This window comes from Silene latifolia, chromosome 1 (assembly GCF_048544455.1).
Source record: "Silene latifolia isolate original U9 population chromosome 1, ASM4854445v1, whole genome shotgun sequence".
In the NCBI taxonomy this organism is placed as follows: Eukaryota; Viridiplantae; Streptophyta; class Magnoliopsida; order Caryophyllales; family Caryophyllaceae; genus Silene; species Silene latifolia.
This window is the reverse complement of record NC_133526.1, coordinates 195,217,222-195,241,237: the sequence shown is the minus strand read 5'-3', so window position 1 is coordinate 195,241,237 and position 24,016 is coordinate 195,217,222. Positions and strand designations below refer to the sequence as shown.

General features: G+C 43.7%; 1 long non-coding RNA gene across 1 annotated transcript; it reads right to left on the bottom strand.

The window, feature by feature from the left end:
- Window positions 1-21,376: 21,376 nt before the first annotated feature.
- Window positions 21,377-23,597, bottom strand: LOC141619742 (uncharacterized). The gene is made up of 2 exons (XR_012531802.1): window positions 23,411-23,597; window positions 21,377-21,844 (listed from the first exon to the last, which is right to left on the bottom strand). It is a non-coding gene; the product is annotated as an uncharacterized LOC141619742 (long non-coding RNA).
- Window positions 23,598-24,016: the final 419 nt, after the last annotated feature.

Below are 24,016 nucleotides of genomic sequence, written 5' to 3'. Positions count from 1 at the left end.
CGCAAATGTCATTGTTTAACCTCGCTATGAAATGGTTAAACCTCCTTCCGAAAGGGTATTCCGAAGGACCTATTCTAAATATTATTTGTATTTGAATAATGACATTGCTACACATCATTATGACATGAGTGTGTTAGAGATTTAAAATCTCTTTCCGTAAGGTTGAGATGAGACCACTTCAAAATAGGCATTTTGAAAGGATATGATGGGAACATATATGGTTTTATCCCAGTAACTTGGCAAGGCAATTTATATTTATATTTTTGACAAATTTTGATTGAGAAGTCAATTTCGAAATATGTAGAATTGAGTGGGAGTTAGGAAATTCTCATGTGCAGACATGGAATTTAGTGGGAGCTATCATCCTTGAATGTGAAAAACCCATTACTCATTAAAGAATGACGAGCTAATACCTTCTTTCATAAAGAAGCTTTTGAGTTTTCAATTCTGGATGAAAATGGACAATGATGAATCCAATTACATCATGGGATGTTGGATTAGTATTAAGAGATACACATCATATCAACATTCACATAGGCTATTCATATAGATGAAAATGGAATTACCATTAGCAGTCATGGTCGTTCATTGAACCTATGAACAGTTGATCTCATGATTATTAGTAACTAATGTTTCCGCCATTAGAATAATCATATACATGTCCAATCATAAATCATATGCATAAGAGCATGATGATAGACTTGGTGAGCCAAAATAGAAACGTCATGAATTCTCAAGCAGGATCCGATGAGCGATTTCAGTGTTTGACGGAATGTTCTATTGTGTGTCAAGAGGTTGCACATATTGTAGAAAATCCGAGCACATATGAGGATTTATGAGAATCCCAAATCTTTCAAGCCTAGAAAGAGAAATGAGAAGTTTTGGAAAGATACTTGGTTTAATAAGAGGTTATTCAAAACAATCTTTCCTAATAAAGCTAGGACTTGTGAAAAGTACCAAGCCAATAATCTTGTCAATTGTTACAAGATTCTACAAAACATATACCTAGTGCATTGTGTGTGGATGGAATACTTGATCGGTACAAGTTATATTATTCATCGCAAATTCGTTCGTTATGAGATGGGCAATGAGAAAGTTCTTTCAAGTTAAAGAACCAAAACCAAGGTCAAGAACCTTAATGTGTACTTGGTAAGATTCATGCTATGAGAACATGAATGTGAAGGAAATTGTAAGTGCAAGAAGTTTGAACACATGGACACATGGGATGTTAAACTTCTATTGCAATCAATAAGTGTTTACACTTATGATAAACATCACAAGGTTGTAATATGATATTGACTACCCGAGTGTGATGTCGACATTTGTCGTTTGAGTTATTATTAACTCACTTGGTACATTGTTATATCCAAACGGGTTGTGGAGACAATTGAACCCCGTTAAAGTGAACATGGATTAACATTGTTTTTGCCCATAGTTACTTATATGAGGTGACGTCTCGAAGTGACTAGAGTGTGATGCGATTGATGGCAAGTTCAAGTGCCATAGAGTCATGTGAGATGACTAGTCGATCACATAGGCATCGTTTAGGAACATTTTGTCGGGCCTAATGACCGCTTATAGAGTTCTTGCAAATTTATATAGCCTGGTCGTGGCGAGAGCTACTATAGTATTCAAATGAGTCGATTCTTTTGACTAAAGACTATTCGCCTAAGATGGCACGATTTGATTAACTTTGATTTGTGTTACTACGACCTTCGTAAATGGGGTCAAATGGGCATATTTTGGGTTATGATGGTGTGGCTAGTCGAAGGGAATGAGTGCGATAAGAATTGTCCACCCCTAGTCAGGGTTATAACAATATCTCGGGGCCACTCGAGGAGTAATGAACTGGAAATGCGTGGCCACGCTCGGAAGGTATCCCGAGTGGATAAATCCGGTCAATCAGTTATTCTCCAGATCGAGGAAACCACTCTCGATATGATCACTTGCAAGTACGACCTGAAAGACACCTTGCATTGAGTGGGAGATAGTAATAGGACAAGAGAATTGGTGACGCACACTTGTCGAGGACAAGTGGGAGATTGTTGGAATATGTGTCCTCCGACAATAATGCGATCACGACCGTTGATCATGATGATCACATGTTTAAGTCTCATTAAAATGAATACAATTGGGAAGTAATATTGTTACTTGTCAAATCGGTCAACATATATCGGTAATGATTGGTGACTAGAGTTTGACATTACTTGTCGTGTGACGGTGGTGATCGATTGACCCCTAGGTCATACCTAAAGGGCAACACTCTTAATTGATTATTTAATTAATCGTATAATGTTACGAGTTAATTAAATTACTTGAAAATTGACGGACGATTTTGGAAGTAAAATTTACGTATCATATTGAAATGTGATTAAATGAGATACTGGTCGAGTAATTAAATTGTATAATTATTCGGATGAAATAGATTGTTTAATGTAACAATTAAATTGAATGAATTGTTATAAATACAAACAGTTGTGATTTATAAATTGGTAAAAAATTTTGGCATAAGTAATTATGAAATTACTAAGTCGATTTTTGTATGTGACGTATTTTTATTAATACGTTGATTTTTAATAAGTTAAAAATTACATAACAAATATATGTGACATGTGACATGTAACATATAGACAATTGACAAAAATAATATGGACACCATATTATGTAAAGTGCCGAAAATAAGAGGAGGAATAGACTTAATATTGTGTTTATATTTTAATAAGAAAACATAATGATTAAAGAGTAGTCTAGCCATGCAAGCCTATGAACTTTGTTAAGAGCAACAAATTCATGCATTGGCTCCCCAAAACCCCTCCTCTTACCCGGTTTTGAGAAGGCAAAAGCCATCATGGCTTTTGTTTTATTTTTGCCTAATAATATACAAAATGTGGTATATTGTTATTCATTCTATTCCATCATCAAATATAGAGATTTCTAGTGAGATAAAATCCTCTCTTTCTCTCTTACATAAACCGAAATAATACAAAGTGTTCAATATTATTTTGGTTCAATTTTCTACTAAGAATTAATATTATAACTAGTATTTGTAATATTAATTTAATTAAGAGGAGCCTTGGGTATTATACATAGGGAGAGATCTTACACTTAGATCTTTGTTCTTCCATTGGAAAAGCTCAAGAACAAGAAGAGAAAGGTGATCTCTCTTGTGCCCTTATAACCGAAATTTACCATGTAAGGACATGATTTCTCCTCTATTTATTTTATTGTTTGCATGCATAAGATCCGTTTTAATTTTATGACAAATTAATTAGACATATATGAGTATGTTAAATATGTATATGAATCTACATTTCCTTCAAACACCATTTTATAAATAAGACACAATTTGTTGCATAAAACCATTTCATAGATAACATGGAAGGCGACACAATTTGTTGCATAAATCCATTTCATAAATAAGACTTGAATAAAGTACTGTATTTTATTTTGCATACATTCTCGTTTAAGACGGTACGGGTTATAAGACAAATATATAAGACAAATATATTGATTTTTCCTATGCATATGTATATGCACAAGTAGTATTTGTTTGACCCGTCTTAAGCCTAATATTAATGATGGGGCATATTCTGCACCGCTGACCAAGTCAACACACTGAGCAAGGTCAAAGATATCCACAGCAAGTCAACGACTTAGACTGCCTAGCCGATGCAGCCCATCGGCCTGCTAGCCAGGGTATCGGCATGGCAACCCGCCAGCCGGGACACATATCCGCGTACTCACATCCAAGACCCTCGGCCGGCCTGCCGTAGGTCCATCGGCCGAGGGTAGAACGGTCTTTCCACCTGATAAGCCACTTGGCCACTTGGCCACTACGTGACAAAAGGTGAAGGCCTATAAATACTCCTCAACCTTCATTGAGGAAAGGATCCCACAACTTAACCTAAATACACTATTCATCTGGTAATATCTCCCTTATCTCTCTACAATACATATCTAGCCAAGCAACACAACTTAATCCTTTGAGTTTACTGACTTGAGCGTCGGAGTGAGTACGCTTGGCACAAAGCCAAGCCCTCAGTTCGTTCATTGTTGCAGGAGAGGCCGAGAGGAACGTTAAGGACGAGAAGAATCCAACCAAAGACATTATTCTACAAGCCACGGGTGGTAACGATACTTGCTCTGGAATTACACCCGGAACAATTGGCGCCGTCTGTGGGGAAAGACACTAGAAGCTAGTCACATTCATTCCCAAACAAAAAAAAAAAAAAACCAACAAAAACCCACCCAAAAAGCTAAGAAAATGTCGAAACAACAAGATGCAGTCGTAACCGACGAAACTGCATTTTACCAAGATGATACTTTCAACAATTCTGGAGTCATACAGCCCTCCACCGGCGGTGTAGTCCAACCGGAGTTCGGGATGCCATCAATACCCGACACGCCGCCGCCCAACCAACTGGTCACCATCATGGGACATGTGGTTGACATAGCAAAACTGAAAATGCTCCTAGACCTAATTAGTAGTACGCCTGCTCACACTGTCACATCGACAAGAGCGGCGGAAACTGTCCGGGAGACCAGGGCCCAAAATGTGACTCCGAGAAATTTGGACGGAGCACTAGGAGAAGCTGACCCAGCCAAGTCGCCAGGGGAGCCCAAAGTGGGCGCGGTAGACCTAAGTCCTTCCCGCACTCGTGGGAGGACAGCGTCCCCGCCGCACGAACGAGGCTCACCCCGAAGAAGCCAGAGGAGTCCGACTCAGCAAAGTTGGAGAAAAAGTCCAAGTCGAAGAAGGAGCCCCTCCCGCTACGGAAGGAGCCAGGTTAGGGACCCACGGAGCCGAACGCCGCGTGCCGTTCGACACGTGGTTAGGCAACCCCTCAACGCCTACGTCCTCGAAGTACCGGTGCCGAATAAACTCAAGCTGCCACCTCTGTCATACAAGGGAGATGGTGATCCAGTCGACCACGCTGAGGCCTTCGAGTCTTACATGTCGGTATGGGAGCAGCCCGATGAGGTCCAGTGCCGAATTTTCCCAACAACTTTGCATGGGATGGCTCGGAGCCGGTACAAAGGGCTTCCCGATGGCTCGGTGTACTATTACGCCGACCAAGGGCGCTTTCCTAGCCCAATACTCCCGCATAAGAGAAGGGCCGTAGAGACATCCGACCTCCCGACTATCGAGACGGAGGGGGCGAGTCTCTCCGGAGCTACGTAAAGAGGTTTGATGAAAAGGTCCAAAGCAGATTCGAGAAATTAATCCCGAGCCGGCGGCCTTCGCGCGATGAAGGGCCTCCCAAAGGGAGATTTAAAAATGAGCTCATCAAGTGCGGAGGCCCGAGCATGGACGCCGCCAGGGCGGTTGGCCGAACAAGCCATCAAGGTAGAAGACTATCACAAGGCTCGGGTAGGCCCCAGCCAAGCCGAGCACTCGGGGAAAAGAGCCACCGGGAGAACGGCCGGGAAAGACGCCGTGGCGACAACAGGTCACGGTCCGACGAAAGACGCCGTAAGAATGATAGGTCGCGGTCGACAAGCCTGCTGAAACAAAGCCCGGCGGATACCCGGGGAGCTCGGGAACGTACTACAAAAAAACAATTAAAATCACACCCTCTGGTTGTATCGGCCGCCGAAGTTTTCGCTTTGAGCAAGAACGAGGGCCGAAAATGGGAAAGACCCCTAGGCCGAGGAGTGACGGTGACACGAGCCAAGATCGCAAGTACCACGCCACACCGGACACCTTACCAACGATTGCCGACACCTGAAGGATGCCATTGAGGAACTGATCCGAAAGGGGAGCCTCGGCAAATATGTTGCCAAAGGCCAAAACCGATGCCGGATCGAACAAAGAAAGTCCACCGGCGAGCGGTTAGGAGTAGTCAATGTCGTCATCGGGGACAACGAGAGCAAAGGGTCCGCTCATGAGCACAAACGGCCCCGGATGAGCCTCATCCGCCATCAACTTTGTGCCCAACACAAAGAACCCCCGCTCCCAAAGATCCCGCACATGACCATTGGACAAGAAGACTACGATGGAGTCGTCGCTTTTCATAGCAACCCACTTACAATCCGCCGGACATAGCCAACCACTTGGTGAAGCGATGCCTCGATTGACACGGCGCCTACACAAACGTTATGTACAGAGAGTGCTTTCTCGGCCTCGGACCGAGGATCGAAGATCTGAATCCCCGCACCGACCCATTGTACGCTTTTTCTGGGACGGCCTGGTACCCCCGGGGCTCGGTTAGATTGCCGGTGAAGTTTGGCGAGGGGAATACACCAGAGTGTTATGTCTGAATTCATAGTCATCGACGGCGTGTCCGCCCACAACGTCCTCGTAGGCCGAGTCACTTTGAGCGAAATCGACGCTGTAATATCCATCGTGGGCCCGACACGATATATGTCTCGAGGCGGGAGGCGCGAAGCTCACCTCGGAAAACGAAGACCCCGATTTATGGGAGGTTTACGCTAATAGCTCGAAGGCCGACATCGTTATTATCAACCCAAACGGAGACGTGTTTGAGCACGCCTTGAAGCTTACCTCATTGGCCTCAAGCAATGAATCCAAATACGAAACGGTAATAACCGGAGTTGAGCTAGCTAAAGCCGCCGGAGCAGAGCGTATCATGGTGACGACGGACTCACTCTTAGCGGCCAACCGATCAAAGGCGAGTGCGAAGCCCAGACTACGGGACGATCGGGTATCTAGTGAGGGTAAGAGCCGTCGCTTTAACTAAAATCCTTCCGGATACGATCGCCCCGCATCCGGAACGATCGGACCATCGGCATGGTCGAAGGAGCAGAGACCGAGGAGGTAGAAATTGACCCAGGCCGCACCATAACCATCGGTGTCAACCTGGAACCAAAATTCGAGCCGACCTCCTGGACTCGCCGAGGAAAAATAAAGATGTTTTTGCATACTCGGCGGCCGAGATGCCGTGCGTAAGCGGAGGTGATTGTTCACAAGGTGAACGTACTCACCACCGCCGCCCCCAAGCAGAGAATGAGGAACTCCTCCGCCGAGAAGGACGAGGCCATCAAAGCCGAAGTAGACAAATTACTAGCGGCGGGTTTTATCATGCCTTGTACTTATCCCGAGTGGTTAGCCAATGTTGTAATGGTGAAGAAGTCATCGGGGCATGGAGAATGTGTGTAGACTTTACCAACCTTAATAAAGCATGCCCCAAAGATTGCTACCCCTTGCCTCGAATAGATAGTTTGATCGACGCCACGGCAAGCTACACCATGCGAGCCTGCCGGACGCCTTCTCGGGGTATCACCAAGTGTTTATGGCCGAAGAAGACATGCCTAAATGTGCATTTATCACCGCCAACGGCACATACATGTACAAAATGATGCCGTTCGGTTTGAAGAATGCCGGAGCAACGTACACGAGGCTGGTGGACAAAGTGTTCCAAAACCAAAAAGGGCGAAACATTGAGGCTTACGTCGACGATGCTATTGTCAAAAGCAAATCCGACAAACGAGCATCCGCCGACTTACACGAAACATTTTGTTCACTAAGGAAATACAAGATGAAGCTCAACCCAATGAAATGCAACTTCGGTGTCCGGGCAGGTAAATTCCTAGGCGTACTTGTCAGTGCCAGGGGCATAGATGCCAATCCAGACAAGGTCCGAGCAATCCTAGACCTACCGGAACCAAGGAATCGGAAAGAGGTTATGATGCTTTGCCCGGAGAATGGCGGCTCTTGCTCGTTTCATCTCTCGGTCAGCCGACAAAAGCACCCCATTTTTCAAAGTGTTGAAAGGAAATAAAGACTTCACTGGGGAGGAACAGAGCACGGCTTTCAAACAACTAAAAGCTCACCTTCGACTCTCCCAACTCTGTCCAGGCCGATCTGGGGAGACACTATACCTATACATAGCAGCTTACCTCGGCCACGGTCGGCCAGCCGTGATCATCGGGAAGAAGACAAACAAAGAACACCCAATCTACTTCGTCGGCCATACACTCGTTGCCCGCCGCCGAGAGAAATTACCCGCTAATCGAAAAAGCGCCTTTCGTCGTCGTCATCGCCACAAGGAAGTTAAAACCCTACTTCGATGCACACCCCGTGACGGTCCTAACCGATCACCGTTGGAGAAAGCTTTGGAAAAGTTTGAGCAGTCCGTGAGCTCATCAAATGGGCGGTGGAACTCTCTGGTTTCGGCATTCAAGACAAAACCAAGGCCTTCGATAAAGGGGCAAGCGCTTGCATTTCCCCGGCCGAATGCACATATCAGGAAGAGCCAAACCCGGGCATATGGGAGGTCTACACCGACGGCTCCTCCACAACGAATGCAAACTCGGAGCCGGCATCCTTATCATCAGCCCAAACGGGGACGAGTTTGAGTACGCCCTGAAATTCACCTTCTCGGCCTCGAACAATGAGTCCGAATACGAGGCGGTGATAACCGAGTCGAGCTAGCTAGGGCTGCGGAGAGCGAACACATTGTGTTGAAAATCGACTCATTGTTGGTTACCAACCAAATCGAGGGGGAGTATGAGGCCCGGGACGACGGAATGGTAAGGTACCTGGAGAGGGTAAAAGCCGACGTAGCAAAATTGAAATCCTTCCAAATCCAAAGGTGCGTTCCCGATCCGAGAACAATCGGGCCGACGCTCTCTAAACGCCACTCAACCATCAAGAATGTCACCAAACCGTCTTTGGTAGATATCGTGAATGCGAAAAGCATCACTGAGACCGTCGGCATGGTGGGTAACATAGAGACCGAGACAACGTGGATGACTCCTATAATGAGATACAAGCTTACAGTGAATCTGGGAGGGCCGCAGATCCCTCGGCCAAAATAAAAGGATCGCCGCCGTACCGTATTCGAAGGGGAACTGTATAGGAGATCCGTAATAAGACCACTCTTGAAGTGTGTCGGTCCGGCCGACGCAGAACTAATACTGACAGAAATTCACGAGGGCATCTGCGGACATCACATGGGGGCAAGAACACTAGCCCACAAGGCTCTCCGAGCCGGCTACTACGGCCCACCATGCTTCAAGACTCCGAACGAAGACCAAGAAGTGCACGAACCGTCGATGCATGCCCGGTGATACACGCTCCCTCCGAGACCTACAAATGGTGCTTAGTCCCCTTCCCTTCGCGCAATGGGGGATGGACATGCTAGGGCCGTTCCCGACAGCCTCCGGAGGGAGGAAATTCTTAATCGTCGCCGTTGACTACTTCACCAAATGGGTTGAGGCCGTAGCAAGATACAAAGAAAGACCACAAAGGCCGTCGAAAGGTAACTGGGAAAACGTTATAACCCGCTTTGGATTGCCCCAAGTTATGGTATTTGACCACGGTCGAGAATTTTGGAGCGACCTAATAATGAACTGGTTAGAGGAGCTGGGCATCAAGTTTGCGTACTCCTCCGTCTCCGCCATCCGCAGTAACGGCAAAGTGAGGCGCCAACAAAACCATCCTCAACGGCTTAAAGAAGACAAATAAGACCTTAAGGGAAGGTGGGCCGACGAACTACCCGGCGTCCTATGGTCCCTTCGAACCACGAGAAAAGAAGCAACGGATACACCCCCTTCCACCTAGTCTACGGCTCCGGCGCCCCGCGATCGAAGCGACGGTGCCGACATTCAGAACGACCACCTTTGACCCGGTTGAAAACGAGGAGGGCCTAAGGGCTTCCCGGATCTGGTCGAAGAGAGCGAGACACGCACGCCTGAACTTGGCCGTATATCAGAACCGGATGAAGAGAACCTACAACCGAAGAGTCCACAAAAGGGACTTAAAAATAGGGGACCTAGTCCTAAGGAAGTCGGCTGCCACCAACAAGGGAAATATTCATGGCAAACTGACGGCCAACTGGGAAGGTCCCTACAGGGTAGTTGAGGAGATGAGGCCGGGTACATACCGGCTGACAGACATGGGAGGTGTGCCCTTGATGAGCCATTGGAACACCGACAACTTGAGAAAATACTTTGTATAGCGGCGGAGGTATCCAAACCCATTGTGGACACCCCAGCGCACAATCATAACATATGAATGAAACGCCCAGATTCCCCACCAAAGTGTCTGTCCCCTCCGAAATTTGCCACCAGACGAGGAAAGAAACGCTATCGAAGCCGCAACCCCGATTACCTCGGTCAAAACCGAGAGCGACGGGGAACACGACGGCCGATACGCTAAAAGGTAGACGTATACTCAGCGCAATTGAGACGCCAATCTAGCGGTCAATATGCCTACACAGTTACGGACGCTATCAAAGCCGCAACCCCGATTACCTCGGCCAAAACCGAGAGCGACGGGGAACACGGCGGCCGATACGCTAAAAGATGGACGTATACTCAGCGCAATTGAGACGCCAATTTAGCGGTCAATATGCCTACACAGTTACGAACGCTATCAAAGCCGCAACCCCGATTACCTCGGTCAAAACCGAGAGCGACGGGGAACACGACGGCCGATACGCTAAAAGAGAGACGTATACTCAGCGCAATTGAGACGCCAATCTAGCGGTCAATATGCCTACACAGTTACGGACGCTATCAAAGCCGCAACCCCGATTACCTCGGCCAAAACCGAGAGCGACGGGGAACACGACGGCCGATACGCTAAAAGATAGACGTATACTCGCCGCACCGAGACGCCAATTTAGCGGTCAATATGCCTACACGATTCTAACGCTATCAAAGCCGCAACCCCGATTACCTCGGTCAAAACCGAGAGCGACGGGGAACACGACGGCCGATACGCTAAAAGAGAGACGTATACTCGCGCACTGAGACGCCAATCTAGCGGTCAATATGCCTACACAGTTACGGGCGCTATCAAAGCCGCAACCCCGATTACCTCGGTCAAAACCGAGAGCGACGGGGAACACGACGGCCGATACGCTAAAAGAGAGACGTATGCTCAGCGCAATTGAGACGCCAATCTAGCGGTCAATATGCCTACACAGTTACGAACGCTAAAGACGTTGAACACAGTTGAGACGTGCATTCGAACTACCTCGGTCATGCCGAGTGTGGAAACGAGCGCACTCAATCAGTAACGTGAAGAGACAAACGAAGAACTATGATCGAAGCCCCGGCCAAGCCAAAGGCCGGCAAAGATAACTTTATTACAGGTAATTGCAAGGAGAGTACAAACGACGGCCGTCCCCATGAGGGTAGCCTAAACTCTACCTACCAAAGTTTTACAAAAAGCGAAAAAAACAAAAAAAAGCAAAAGATTACAGACTTGGAATTTGAAGCGCCAAAAGGATGGCAGGGAGAGAAGGCTCAATAGTTGGCCCCCGAACAGCTGAAGCTATCCGAGACGCCGGGTGAGTCCGGTGACGACCGCCCGTCTCCCTATGCCTGCCGTTGCCCTCCATCTGTAGCAACGGCATCTTCGGTGGCCGGCTTTAAGGAAGGCTGACCATCTCCAAGTAACTCTTTGGCCTCAGCTGTCTGAGCCGCCTTCGCCGCTTCCGCCTTCTCAGCAGCCGCCTTCTCCGCCGCCTCAGCTATCTCATCCATGAACTGGTCATATTTATCCCACGGGAAAGAGCCGTCGGGGACAGACCTTCTGATTGCCTCCCTGGCCGCCTCCTCGGCCTGGTCCCGGAACTGGACGCACATTTTAGGGAGGAGATCATCTTGGAGCATTTCAATATCCTTCTCTTTTTGAGCAAGGATAGCCTGCACATTACTGAGCACCTCCGCCTGCTTATGGAACCGACCCTCCCACTCGTCCCTCTTGGCAACCACAGCGTCGTAGGCACCTTTATACCTATTCCGCTCCTCCATCATCTTGGCCGTGGCGCCATCAGCATCCTCAACTTTGGCCCTCTCAGCCCTCAGCAGCTTTTCAGCCTCCTCCGCACGCCTCACAAAGAAGATGAAGATCCGGCTTAGCCTTCCCGGCTTCCCCCTTCGCAGCGGAGAGATCAAGCCGAGCCTTATGTCAATCGCTGGCCGGATTGGGCCGTGGCCTTTTCCTCGCTCTATGATAAGGAGGCGGCGACGACTCCATCTCCCCAGCCTCTTGTATATTTTCTCGCCCTCCGCCACGAGCTCGGTGGGAGTAAACTTCTGGGGTAAGGAGTCCACAACGACGTTTTGGTCACCAGCCTTCTCAGCCGCCTTCTCAGTCGCCTTCTCAGGTCGCGGTTCACTGAGAACGGCAGCCGCCGACGATGGATCTACAAAAAATTTACACAGAGCATCCAGGTCACCTTGCGTTGACACGTCGAAAGCTCCGTCGTCGGAATACCCAACGAGCCGGCTAAATCCGAACCACAAGTTAAATCCGTACCGTTCGAACCCTCTTAGTTGGAGTCTTTGGTGGAAGCAGTGCTCCTCCCCAAGAACGGCGGAAGCGCACGTGGGTCTTTCCTCTTCTTCGGAGAAGGGGCCTTAGCAATCACCTCCTCCTCCTCGAAATGTTGATCACCTCCACGTGAGCCTTTTCGGCCGCCGGGTCGAAGAGGGAGTTGCCATTGAAGCGGCCGCCGACTTGGACGCCGCCTTCTTCGATCTCTTCGGCACACCACCAAGAACCCGTGCCTGAGCCGTCTCCTGATCCAACGCCTTCGTCTGTTTGTCCATGAGTTCGTTAGGCGACACTCGGCGATCCTTCACTTCAGCCGTAGGATGACGGGTGAGAACCTTCCCGTCCTTATCAAGCCCCAACCTCCCCAAGTCTTTCTCTGACAGATCCCGACCAAACCGATCTGCAAAAAAACCAAACAAGAGTTACATAAAGGAAGTAAAAGCAAAGCTCAGAAAAAGAGCATAGCAAGCAAAGGTGGGCCTCACACCGACCCCACTCACCCCAGCTGAGGGCCGGTATGAGGCCGACGCGGCATAGCATCTCGTCTGAAGAATAATCCGAGTCTGGGGCGCCATCCCTCCTCAAAGATCAAATAGCCGCATTGCCCGCCTCTCATCCGCAGAAAGAGGGACAAAAGTAGCGTCCATCTTAACCTTGTTACCCCGGGAGACATATTTCTCATACTCTTCCCGGGTCTCACACCGTAGGTGAACGGGGCCCTGAAAAGACCGAGGCAACGGGTAGTCCTCCGGCACTTGGACGTACACCCATCGCTCTTGCCAGTCTTTGCAGGAAGTAAGTTTGTTTACGGAGACATATCCCGGCTCCGTCTGCACGCTATACCACCCCACCCTTCGGGCGAATGACGGCCGAAGACTATGAAGTCGGCGGAATAAGTCAACCGTAGGGACCTCCCCTTTAAAGAGACAGAGCCATACAAAGCCAATTATCGTCCTCATGGCCAACGGATGCAGCTGGGCCACGGCAAGATTCATAGCTTTGATGATGGGCACGACGTGTTCGTTCAAAGGAAACCGGAGCCCGTACTCCAAATGCCCGATGTACACGCCGATATGACCCGGGGAGGACAAGAGACCGCCTGACCCTCCCGAGGGAGAACAATTTTGTACCCCTCACCAAGGAAGAAGTGATCTCCGAAAAGAGTTTCTCCGGAGCTGCTTGCGAACTTATTTGTCCACGTACGGTCGAGGCCAGTCGTACAGGCCTCACCATGGTCTGGAATAGCCCTCCTCCCACCACCAGCGGGAGCCCCCTCACCGCGATCCGGAGTAGTAATCCTCCCACCGTCACCGGGAGCCCCCTCATCGTCATCCTCATCTTCCAACTCCTCCGGGAGGGCCATCTCAGCTACAGGGGAGGGAGACCTAGGCCCCCCAAACCTTAGCGGGATGGCCTCCAGTATCTCCTCCTCATCAAAACGCGACGGGGAACCCCCCGGCGCAGAAGTACCAATCCCGGCATCAGCAGAAGACATGATTCACAAAAATTACTAGCAAGAAAAAAAAAATAAAAGTTTGTTTGTTTACCTTAAAGAAAAACACTCGCCGGATCAAATCTTCCGAAGATTAAGAAGACAAAGACAACCCTTGAAAGTTTGGAGAGACGAAGATTTTAGAGAGAAATTTTCGAAAATAAAATGGAGGCCAAAATCACGGAATAACTACCCTATTTATAGAGAAAAGCCCATGAAGAAGGACCAATCAGGGCACAGCCCATGAAGCGTCAACCAATCAGCGAACACGCACGTGTCAAGCATGCAACCGCGGAATGTCAATCGTCGCAACAGTTGAATGTCAATCAATGCAACAGTGACCAAACGTCTTCAACACGCCTATTCACATCTCTTCGACTGTTCATCTCCCTCAAACAAATTCCTAGGTATCTAGTCTCCGCCGGCTACCGATCAACTAAGCCAGGAAGCACCGGCCGGGGGCAATCCAAATCAACCTAAGACTCTCACCCTGGTCTCGGCGCAATCATGTTCTTTTCCACACATCGGATACCCTTTACGCATCCATGTGGAGGGGGGATATGGTATATGGAGCGGCCTAGCAAGAGCCACGCTGGTACACAAGAAGACACCGATCTGAAAGATTTTCAAATTTACTCTGCAGAATATACGCTCGGATACATCGGAGCCCATACCACGGCATGACTACGCTGGGGGCAAATTGATGGGGCATATTCTCGCACCGCCGACCAAGTCAACACACCGAGCAAGGTCAAAGATATCCACAAAGAAGTCAACGACTTAGATCGCTTAGCCGATGCACCCATCGGCCTGCTAGCTGTAGTATGGTATCGGCATGGCAACCCGCCAGCCGGGACACATATCCGCGTACTCACATCCAAGACCCTCGGCCGGCCTGCCGTAGGTCCATCGGCCGAGGGTAGAACGGTCTTTCCACCTGATAAGCCACTTGGCCACTTGGCCACTACGTGACAAAAGGTGAAGGCCTATAAATACTCCTCAACCTTCATTGAGGAAAGGATCCCACAACTTAACCTAAATACACTATTCATCTGGTAATATCTCCCTTATCTCTCTACAATACATATCTAGCCAAGCAACACAACTTAATCCTTTGAGTTTACTGACTTGAGCGTCGGAGTGAGTACGCTTGGCACAAAGCCAAGCCCTCGCCTTCGTTCATTGTTGCAGGAGAGGCCGAGAGGAACGTTAAGGACGAGAAGAATCCAACCAAAGACATTATTCTACAAGCCACGGGTGGTAACGATACTTGCTCTGGAATTACACCCGGAACAATTAATATAGGTAATTTTATATTGATAATTTGCATATATTTAAATATAATAAGGTATCGGATTATTAAAATATAGATATAATCAAATGTTAATTTTGGGTTATTTTTCTTTTGGGTCCGTCTTAATGTATACTAGTTTGAATGCCCGTGCGTTGCAACGGGGTAATTAACTTATTTATAATGCAAAAAAATATGTTATAAGAGTTTAATGTTTACATTTTTTGTCTAATGATTTAGAATCATATAATCACCCTACCTTATATTAATCTTTCGATGTGGGACAATTCTACTATTTATAAGTAATATATTCACCAAACTTGGATTTTTTTTCTGATGTGTGACAATTTTACTATTTATATGTAATATATATTCATCAAATCTGCATTGTTCTTCAATGTGGAACAAACATACTCAGAATTACACCATCTTTTTTTGCACTTAGTTCGACATCCAACCAAATCCCGAATACCGAATACAGACATTTGCTACTCATTATATCTAATAGTTATATTCAAATTTATTAATATGATCAAGTACTTTCCATTAATATTTGTACGCTGTTTTTCTTCAAAAAAAAATTTAACATAATTGAGATACGGAAATTTCAAAAAATAAATAAAAGATTAATATATACGTGGGTTAACTCTTATTTATAATCATATAATCACCATACCTTATACTAATCTTTCGATGTAGGACAATTCTACTATTTATAAGTAATATATTCACCAAACTTGGATTTTTTTTCTGATGTGGGACAATTTTACTATTTATACGTAATATATATTCATCAAACCTGCATTGTTTTTCAATGTGGGACAAATAACATACTCAGAATTACACCATCTTACTTTGAATCTAATAATATTATTTTCATAATTTTTTTACCGACATTATTTTGCCAAATAAAATGTAAAAGCTTTTGTAGAAAAATTAGTCACTTGAATATAAAAAAAGAAATACAGAGCATATATTGTAATAACTAAAAGATTTTCCAAAGATTAACTTAGGTTATAAATCATTATTGTAGAGACAGTAATACAAACTCTTTTAAGAGCTCTCTCTGACAATACTTAAGAGAATCAAAAGATTTTGGGTTATGACTTCTATTTATAATCATAAGATCACCCTGCCTTATGGTAATCTTCCGATGTGGGACAATTCTAATATTTATATATAGTATATTCACCACACTTACGACATTACTTTTCAATGTAGGACAAATAACATACTAAGTACATCATTTTTTTTTTTGCACCTACTTTGACATCAACCCGATTTAATAATGAGAAAATACAATACAATACAATCTAGACTCTAATGATAGCATTTTTTTGTCACAATCTAATTATATAATTTTCATACGATTCTTTTTTGTCCAATAAAATATAAAGTTTTTATATCAAAATTATAAACATCACTTTAATATAATATAGAAAATGTATATATATATGGGACAATTCTATTATTTATACATATATAATATATTCACCACGCCTACATTATTTTTCAATGTGGGACATATAACATACTCCCTCCGTCCCGGTCATTTGTTGTCCTTTGCTTTTGGCACAAAGACCAAGGAAAGAGAAAGGGGCCAATTATTAAATGACAAGTGAAACAAATTGAGTGTGAATGATCAAATTGCTCATCAAGTTTATTCTTAAAATAGAAAGGACAACAACTCACCGAGACACCCTAATATGGAAAAGGACAAATGGCCGGACAGAGGGAGTACTAAAAAGTACATATCTTTTATAACAAAAAAATTTGGGTTAATATCTAAGTTTCAAGGATGCCTCTTATTTATATTTATAGAATCACCCTACCGTTACCCTACCGTATACTATTATTTCAATGTGAGAATTGAGATACATAATTTAATTATCTAGACGTAGTATGTTCATCATGCCTACATTATTTTTCAATGTGAAAGATATAACATACCAAGAAATACATGTCTCTTCTTAAAAAAACCACTATTGTATACATATTATTTTTCTTTGAAGGTAAAACCACCTAGTCTCGATCATTAGTTAAAGATCTCTACATTGTATATATAACGACTCATTAACGCTCTATTACTGCATTCAAAAGACAACCATTAGTAAAAATTTTAGTTTTGTACTGTGTCATGAGACTACCATTAGTAAAACCTTTAGTTTTGTATTTTTTGATTTTCTTGTTCATGTTCTTAACTCTTTCCCGGGTAGTTCCCAACGATTTCCACTTTATTTTTTATATCATATCGCAGATAATGATAGAGAATCTTAAGAGCTCTTTAAAACAATATTTATAAGACTCAAAATTTGTTGGGTGGATACATAAGTTCCAAATATGCCTCCTATTTATAATCATAGAATCACATCACCTTATACTAATCTTTCAATGTGGGACAACTCTACTATTTATATGTAGTATATTCACCACACCTACTTATTTTTCAATGTGGGACAAAACATACTAAAAAGTACACAATTTTACGTATTAAGAAATACATCATCTTTAATATGTGCAAATAATATGAAATTTATACTCTAATGATAGCATTTTTGACCACAAAGCTAATTATATTATTTTCATAATTTTTTTAACGATATTTTTTTGCCAAATGAAATGTAAAAGTTTGATATAAAAATTGGAAATATCACTTGAATATAATTTAGGAAATATACATATTATAATAATTAAAAGATTTTCCACTTTTATTTTTTACATAAAAAATTATACTTTCCTAAATTGATTTTTGATGATGTGGACGCTCTCAAATCGCTCGAAAAAACTCTCTTTTATATATATAATATATAGATTGTATAGGACAGTCTTATACGAGAGTTGCAGACGGATGTTGTGGAGTATTGGGCCAATAAGCCCTTTCTTTGGTTCTTAGTTTTATGGGCCTGTAGAATTAGTCCACGTGGTCTTTCTTTAATTCTTACTTTTATTGGGGTAGTCTTAGTCCAGGGCCAATCAGCTGGTTTGAGCCCATGCATGGAATAGACACCTGATTATGTATTTTTTTTTTTTTGAGGAGAAAACCCGAAGGCCTTACTGCATTAAACGAGAATCAAAACAAACAGCAATGTTCGCAGTCGGTGGTAAAGTTTCCGACCATACATGTCTACCAACTATTCTAGGAAAAAGATGAGCTAAAGAGTGCGCCACAGAATTGTTCACGCGACTCGTAAATGACCAAATAACAGAATTAAACGAATTACATAGAAATAAAATGTCTTGAATCACAAGAGAAAACATGCTCCGCCCCGTGTCCTTCTTCTTCAACCTTTCGATAACTGGCAAACAATCGCTTTCCACCACAACCTTGGTGTGTCCTCGCCTCGCAGCTTCGCTAATCCCTTCCATGATAGCCACCGCCTCCGTCATCTGTGAATCCCATTGCTGCCTTTGCACCTGCGAAATTCCCCAACAAACCGCACCCCTCTCGTCCCTGCACACCACACCAATGCTGATGCCCTCACCCTCCGTTATCCCCGCATCCACATTTATCTTTACATACTCCAACGGTGGTGCCTCCCATGCCCTTGCTCCTTCCTTCGTTCTTCTACCCATCCCCTCGTCCTCCTTCCTTTCCCGAACAAAACCCCCACCCTCCATCTCAGCCGTGACATCATGTATCCGTCGAATGATCCCCATCACATCCACCTCCCTTGTATCGAATACCACCTTATTGCGATGTTCCCATATCGCCCAACACCCCACCATGAACATAGCATGTTCCCGATGACCCAGCACCCGCCACCTCGCCTCCACCCAATCTCTTATACTTCCACCTTCATTTCCCTCCTCCCCAAGACCAATACCCTCCCACACAGCTATAACACAAGCACAATCACGGAAAAGATGAAGACTCGACTCGTTAGAATTATTGCATAAAGAACAGAAAGAAGACTCACCTCGTACTCGAGAAGCGATGTTCGCTCTTGTTGCGAGAGCCTCACTGCAGAGTTGCCAAAAGAAAAGCTTTACACGAGGCCATACCGGGACTTTCCACAACCTATTCCAGAGCCACCTCTCCCGTTCCCAATCTGAAGCCCCGCCCACTTCCAACTCCTCTCGACCCCCAGCTAGGCTTCGATAAGCAGAGCGAACCGAATAAATCCCGTCCCTCTCTTCCTTCCAGTACCACGCATCAGCCGGTTTGAGTGAACTCAATCGAATGTTCATGACTCTCTCACACTCAAAAGGAAGCAAAACCGTATGCAGAAGCTCCTCATTCCATCCCCCTCCTTCATCCTCCATTAACTCCGCTACTCTCATGTCTTCTCTTCCCAGGACCCGTGGTGAAATAATGCGGCCAGTCTGAGTCTCGGGGAGCCACGCATCACCCCACACGCGTGTGGATAAGCCGTCCCCAATCCGCATCCTCCACCCTCGGTTCAACATATTACGTGCCTCAATAATTCCTCTCCACGTGTAGCTCGGATTGTGACCAAGTCTCGCAGTCATAACATCGTCTGAGGGGTAGTATTTAGCCCGCATAGTTCGTGCCCAAAGACTATTTGGCTCCGTCATCAAACGCCAAACTTGTTTCCCTATGAGTGCCATGTTAAACAGATGGAAGTCCCTAAAACCCATGCCTCCAAGACTCTTCGATCGACATAATTTTCTCCATGAGACCCAGCTGATCCACTTTTTTCCCTCTTCATGCCCCCACCAAAATCTCGATATCAGGGATCTGAGCTCCTCGCAAAAGTTGACAGGAATTTTAAAAATACTCATCACATAGGTAGGAAGTGAATTGGCCACGACCTTTATAAGAACTTCTCTACCCGCCCTAGACAATATTTTCCCACGCCAACCATTAAGCCTCTTGCTCAGTTTGTCCCTTAAGATGTCCGTGAGGACTTTTTTCGATCGACCCAGAACCGTCGGGAGACCTAAATACCTCTCCTGCTCTTCCACCTCCACTACCCCCAACCTCGTGGCCAGATTGCTTCTTTTTTGGATGGGCATACCTTTACTAAAAGAGATTGTTGTTTTTTCAAGACTAACCAGCTGCCCCGAGGCTCGTTCATAACGGTTCAAAATATTCCTGACCGTGTCAGCTTCCTCCGTCCTCGCTCTCATAAAAAATATGCTATCATCTGCAAATAGGAGATGTGAAATAGAAGGAGCATTGGTAGCAATTCGGACCCCGTGTAAACTTCCCATTTCAACTGCCCTACGCATGGCACTCGACAGAACCTCAGCACAAAGAATGAACAAAGAAGGGGAGAGGGGGTCCCCTTGTCGCAGGCCTCGTGATGGCCGAAACTCCTCCGTAGGCACTCCATTGATTAGAACCGAGAAGGCCACCGAAGAAACGCAGGCCATAACCCGCATCACCCAATCCCTGTCAAATCCCATAGCAATTAAAACTCTCTGAAGGAATAGCCATTCAACTTGGTCATAAGCTTTCGCCATATCAAGTTTTAGAGCCATTATACCCTCTGTGCTTCGACAATTCTTCATGTAATGGAAGACTTCAAAAGCTATCATAACATTATCCGAAATGGCCCTACCTGGTGTGAAAGCACTTTGGTTTTCTGAGACAATATCACCAAGGAAAATTTTCAGGCGGTTAGCAAGAACTTTAGAAACCAGCTTGTACGCCACGTTGCAGAGACTAATCGGTCGAAAATCTCGAATGACACCTGATTATGTATTCGATTACTTTTATTACTTTTATTTAGTGAGGTTTTCACCAAGGCAAATAAATAATCGAAACATAATATGTACTCGTATAACAATAATAATTTTGTCTAAGACAATTTTCAGTTATGAATTGTAAAATTACCGATTAAAGAAAAAGTAATGAAAACACATAGCGACTGAGCACATAGCTAATGAGAAAATTAAGAAAATTAAAAATTAAATTATTAATGTTATAATGTTTATTCGATGGAGTTTTATGAATGCGTAGATATAGTAATAAGTAGTACTCCGTAATAGTTATTACGTCAATAACCGAGTAATGTAAATGTCTTGTATCTTTATAAACTTCATGGTTGATAAAACAAATGTTTGAGATCTGACAGTTGATCTTGTGTAAAACTGTTGTATATAATATACAGAGTCGTAATTTGAACGGATTAATTAGAAGTCTTAATTAGATTAACTAATACGCTGCATTTGACTTTAACAGCATTTATGTGAAATTATTATGATGATGTAGAGGTTCCATTATTACGAGTACATACTCTGTAGTTCACATGGCATACACATTACACAAATTATATGACGTTTCTCCTTCATATAACTCCTCGTTACATTCTAAACGTAAAACTTTTTACTTAATTTTGGCACTTTGAACTTATATTACGATAATAATGCACAATTTCAATTAGTGTTTATGATTTTACATAATTTTTTAGTTAAGACAGATATATTCGTTTTAAAACGCAAAACGAGTTAAATGGCTGGGTGGATAAGACAATAAGAAAAATGCCTAAAGGATGACAAACTCTTGTCTCATCCACCTATGTAGAATAATACTTCTATTTAACCCTTTTTACACTTAAAACGGATATATTTGTCTCAAGAAAGACGAACTTATGATTTTATTACAAACTTGCGAATTATTAAATCAAAATGATTCGGATTCCAAAACTAAGCAAACACTGCACCACGCAGGAAAATACACTTTAGGTGCATCAAACAGTCTATGGATTTTCACGTCTCCGTCCGCCTTCAGCACCATGGCCGCCTCGATTGCCGGGGTCATGCCCGGTGTTGGGACCCACGTCTTCGTAATCATTCAGGGAAACTCCCCTTAGCATTCTTTGATTTCCTACACTCTCTTTCTCTATACAATAAGAACATATGTAACCAAAAAAATGTTACAAAAAATTGGATGAACGAATTTAAATTAATGTTAGGTGTCTAGCTAACTAGCTCACTTTACGAACTCAATCATTTGTTTATTTTATTTTTCTGTTCTTTGTAAAATGTATTTTTAATCACCGGCAGATAAATGATTTGGATATGTAAAAGAAGAATGTTAACAATCATCAGGCTTGTAGTGAGAAAAAAATTAAAAAAACAATATAACAAGACGTAAGTTAGAACGTTTTGTCAATAAACTATCTCAGCCAAAAGTTTAAGTTGATGGTTGGAGACTTAGAGTCCCATAATCGATTTTATATATATATATATATTTTTTTTTTTGGTCTAAACCATCCCGTAATCCGAACCACATTGGGCCGACTAATCCGGATTTCGGGGCGTGTCCAAGGATTACGGTATTTAAACCCCTCCCAATCGCAGTTGTGGGGGATCGATCCGCAGACCTCCCTACCAAGCGCAGCCCCATGCTACCACTACGCCAACCAACAATTAGTATAATCGATTTTATATTCTAACACACGCGTTTAACCCGTTATTTGGAGCAGTTTCAAAATATTACATTACTGATTCGTCCCCGTTTCCGACCCGAAGCCAAACAACATAATGGCACAGCCAGTTGCAATTTTATCTACTTGGTTTTCTCAAAATGCCATGCATTTCAAGATATAACTCACTGACTGATCAACTACTGTCAAGCCAACCGTTACACTGACAGAGCTCATCACATAATAATCACCCATATTATTCGTTATTAACACACATTATTTTGTCTTTTTGGACAGTTAATTATCATTTTCTATTAGTCTGTCGATTGTCGGTGAGCAACAAATAATTAGTACTTAATACTAATTGTTTTGTTTGCTAATAATGCCTTACAAGTTAAAATCATTTGATAAGTACATTATATAGCATAACATAGTTTTTGTGAAGGAATGAATGAACAGTTTTTCAATGCAATTTTCAACGTAATTTTCATCTTAAGTCACATTGCTAACTCAAGAGTAAGGCGTATATCTAACCCCTTCCCTTACCCAATAATTTGCGGTAGTCATTAAGGCACTAGGATAATGTTATCGTTATTGCTGTAGTTGTACTGTATTGTTTTTGTTATAACTATTAGTTTGAAAATGGAATAGATGTGACCTTTGACATGCGTCTTCTTTTTCCTTTTTTTTCATTGTTTATCGTTTAAGTTTGTGCCACGTAGGTTTAATAGGATTGCTCATAACCTTGCAAAAGGAGCTATGGGCAACTAGGTTACTTGTCAGTCTTGTCTTTCTTTACAGCTGCCAAAAAAAAAAAAAAAAAAAAAAAAAAAAAAATTCTACTCGTATATTAGGAGGTGATCAAATGACTCAAACCTGCGTGCACACATACTCGTTAATTGGTCACTTATAAATACTCAAATAAGTGTAAATTGAGACCAGCATAAATTTATAAACTAAGCTAGTTAACATGTCTACTCAAATACCCACGGGTCAAGACCTGACCCAAAAGAATTGAATCAAAGAAGAACAATGCGTACCTGAGATGAAAAAGGTGTTACGAGCAGATGCACAAAGAAGGGCAGATATTAACATCAACATTAGAAGCAACGACACTTTACCAACTCCACACTTCATTTTCTTTGATTTCTCTTCTATTTTAATTTCTTTTATGTTTTCTGAGTTCTGAGTTTAATTACTGTATTTAGTAGAGTAGACAGAGAGACTAGAATAAAATGGGGAGAGGTTGAGAATTTATAAGCCCAAATTATACAATAAGTCTCCCTTGTGACGGGTATATTCGTCACAAGCTTATGACGGGTCAAGTATCACCCACTTGGGTAGATAAGACAAAAGTAAGAGTGTCTAGGGAATCACAAATGACATGTCTTTATCTAACCAAGTGAATTTTATTTGACCCGTCACAAGCTTGTGACGGATATCCCGTCACAAATGAGAATTTGTGCAAGTTATAGGGTGGCAAATTCTTGTTTTTAACGGACCTTTTATAAAACAGATAAAATGTTGTTATTAATTTATAAGCCCAAGTTTATAAGTGGGCAAATAACTAATAATCATTTTTTAATAATGTTGATATTTTCTCGTCTTATGTTAAGACCGTTTCAAGAAAGACCTACACTTTTAAG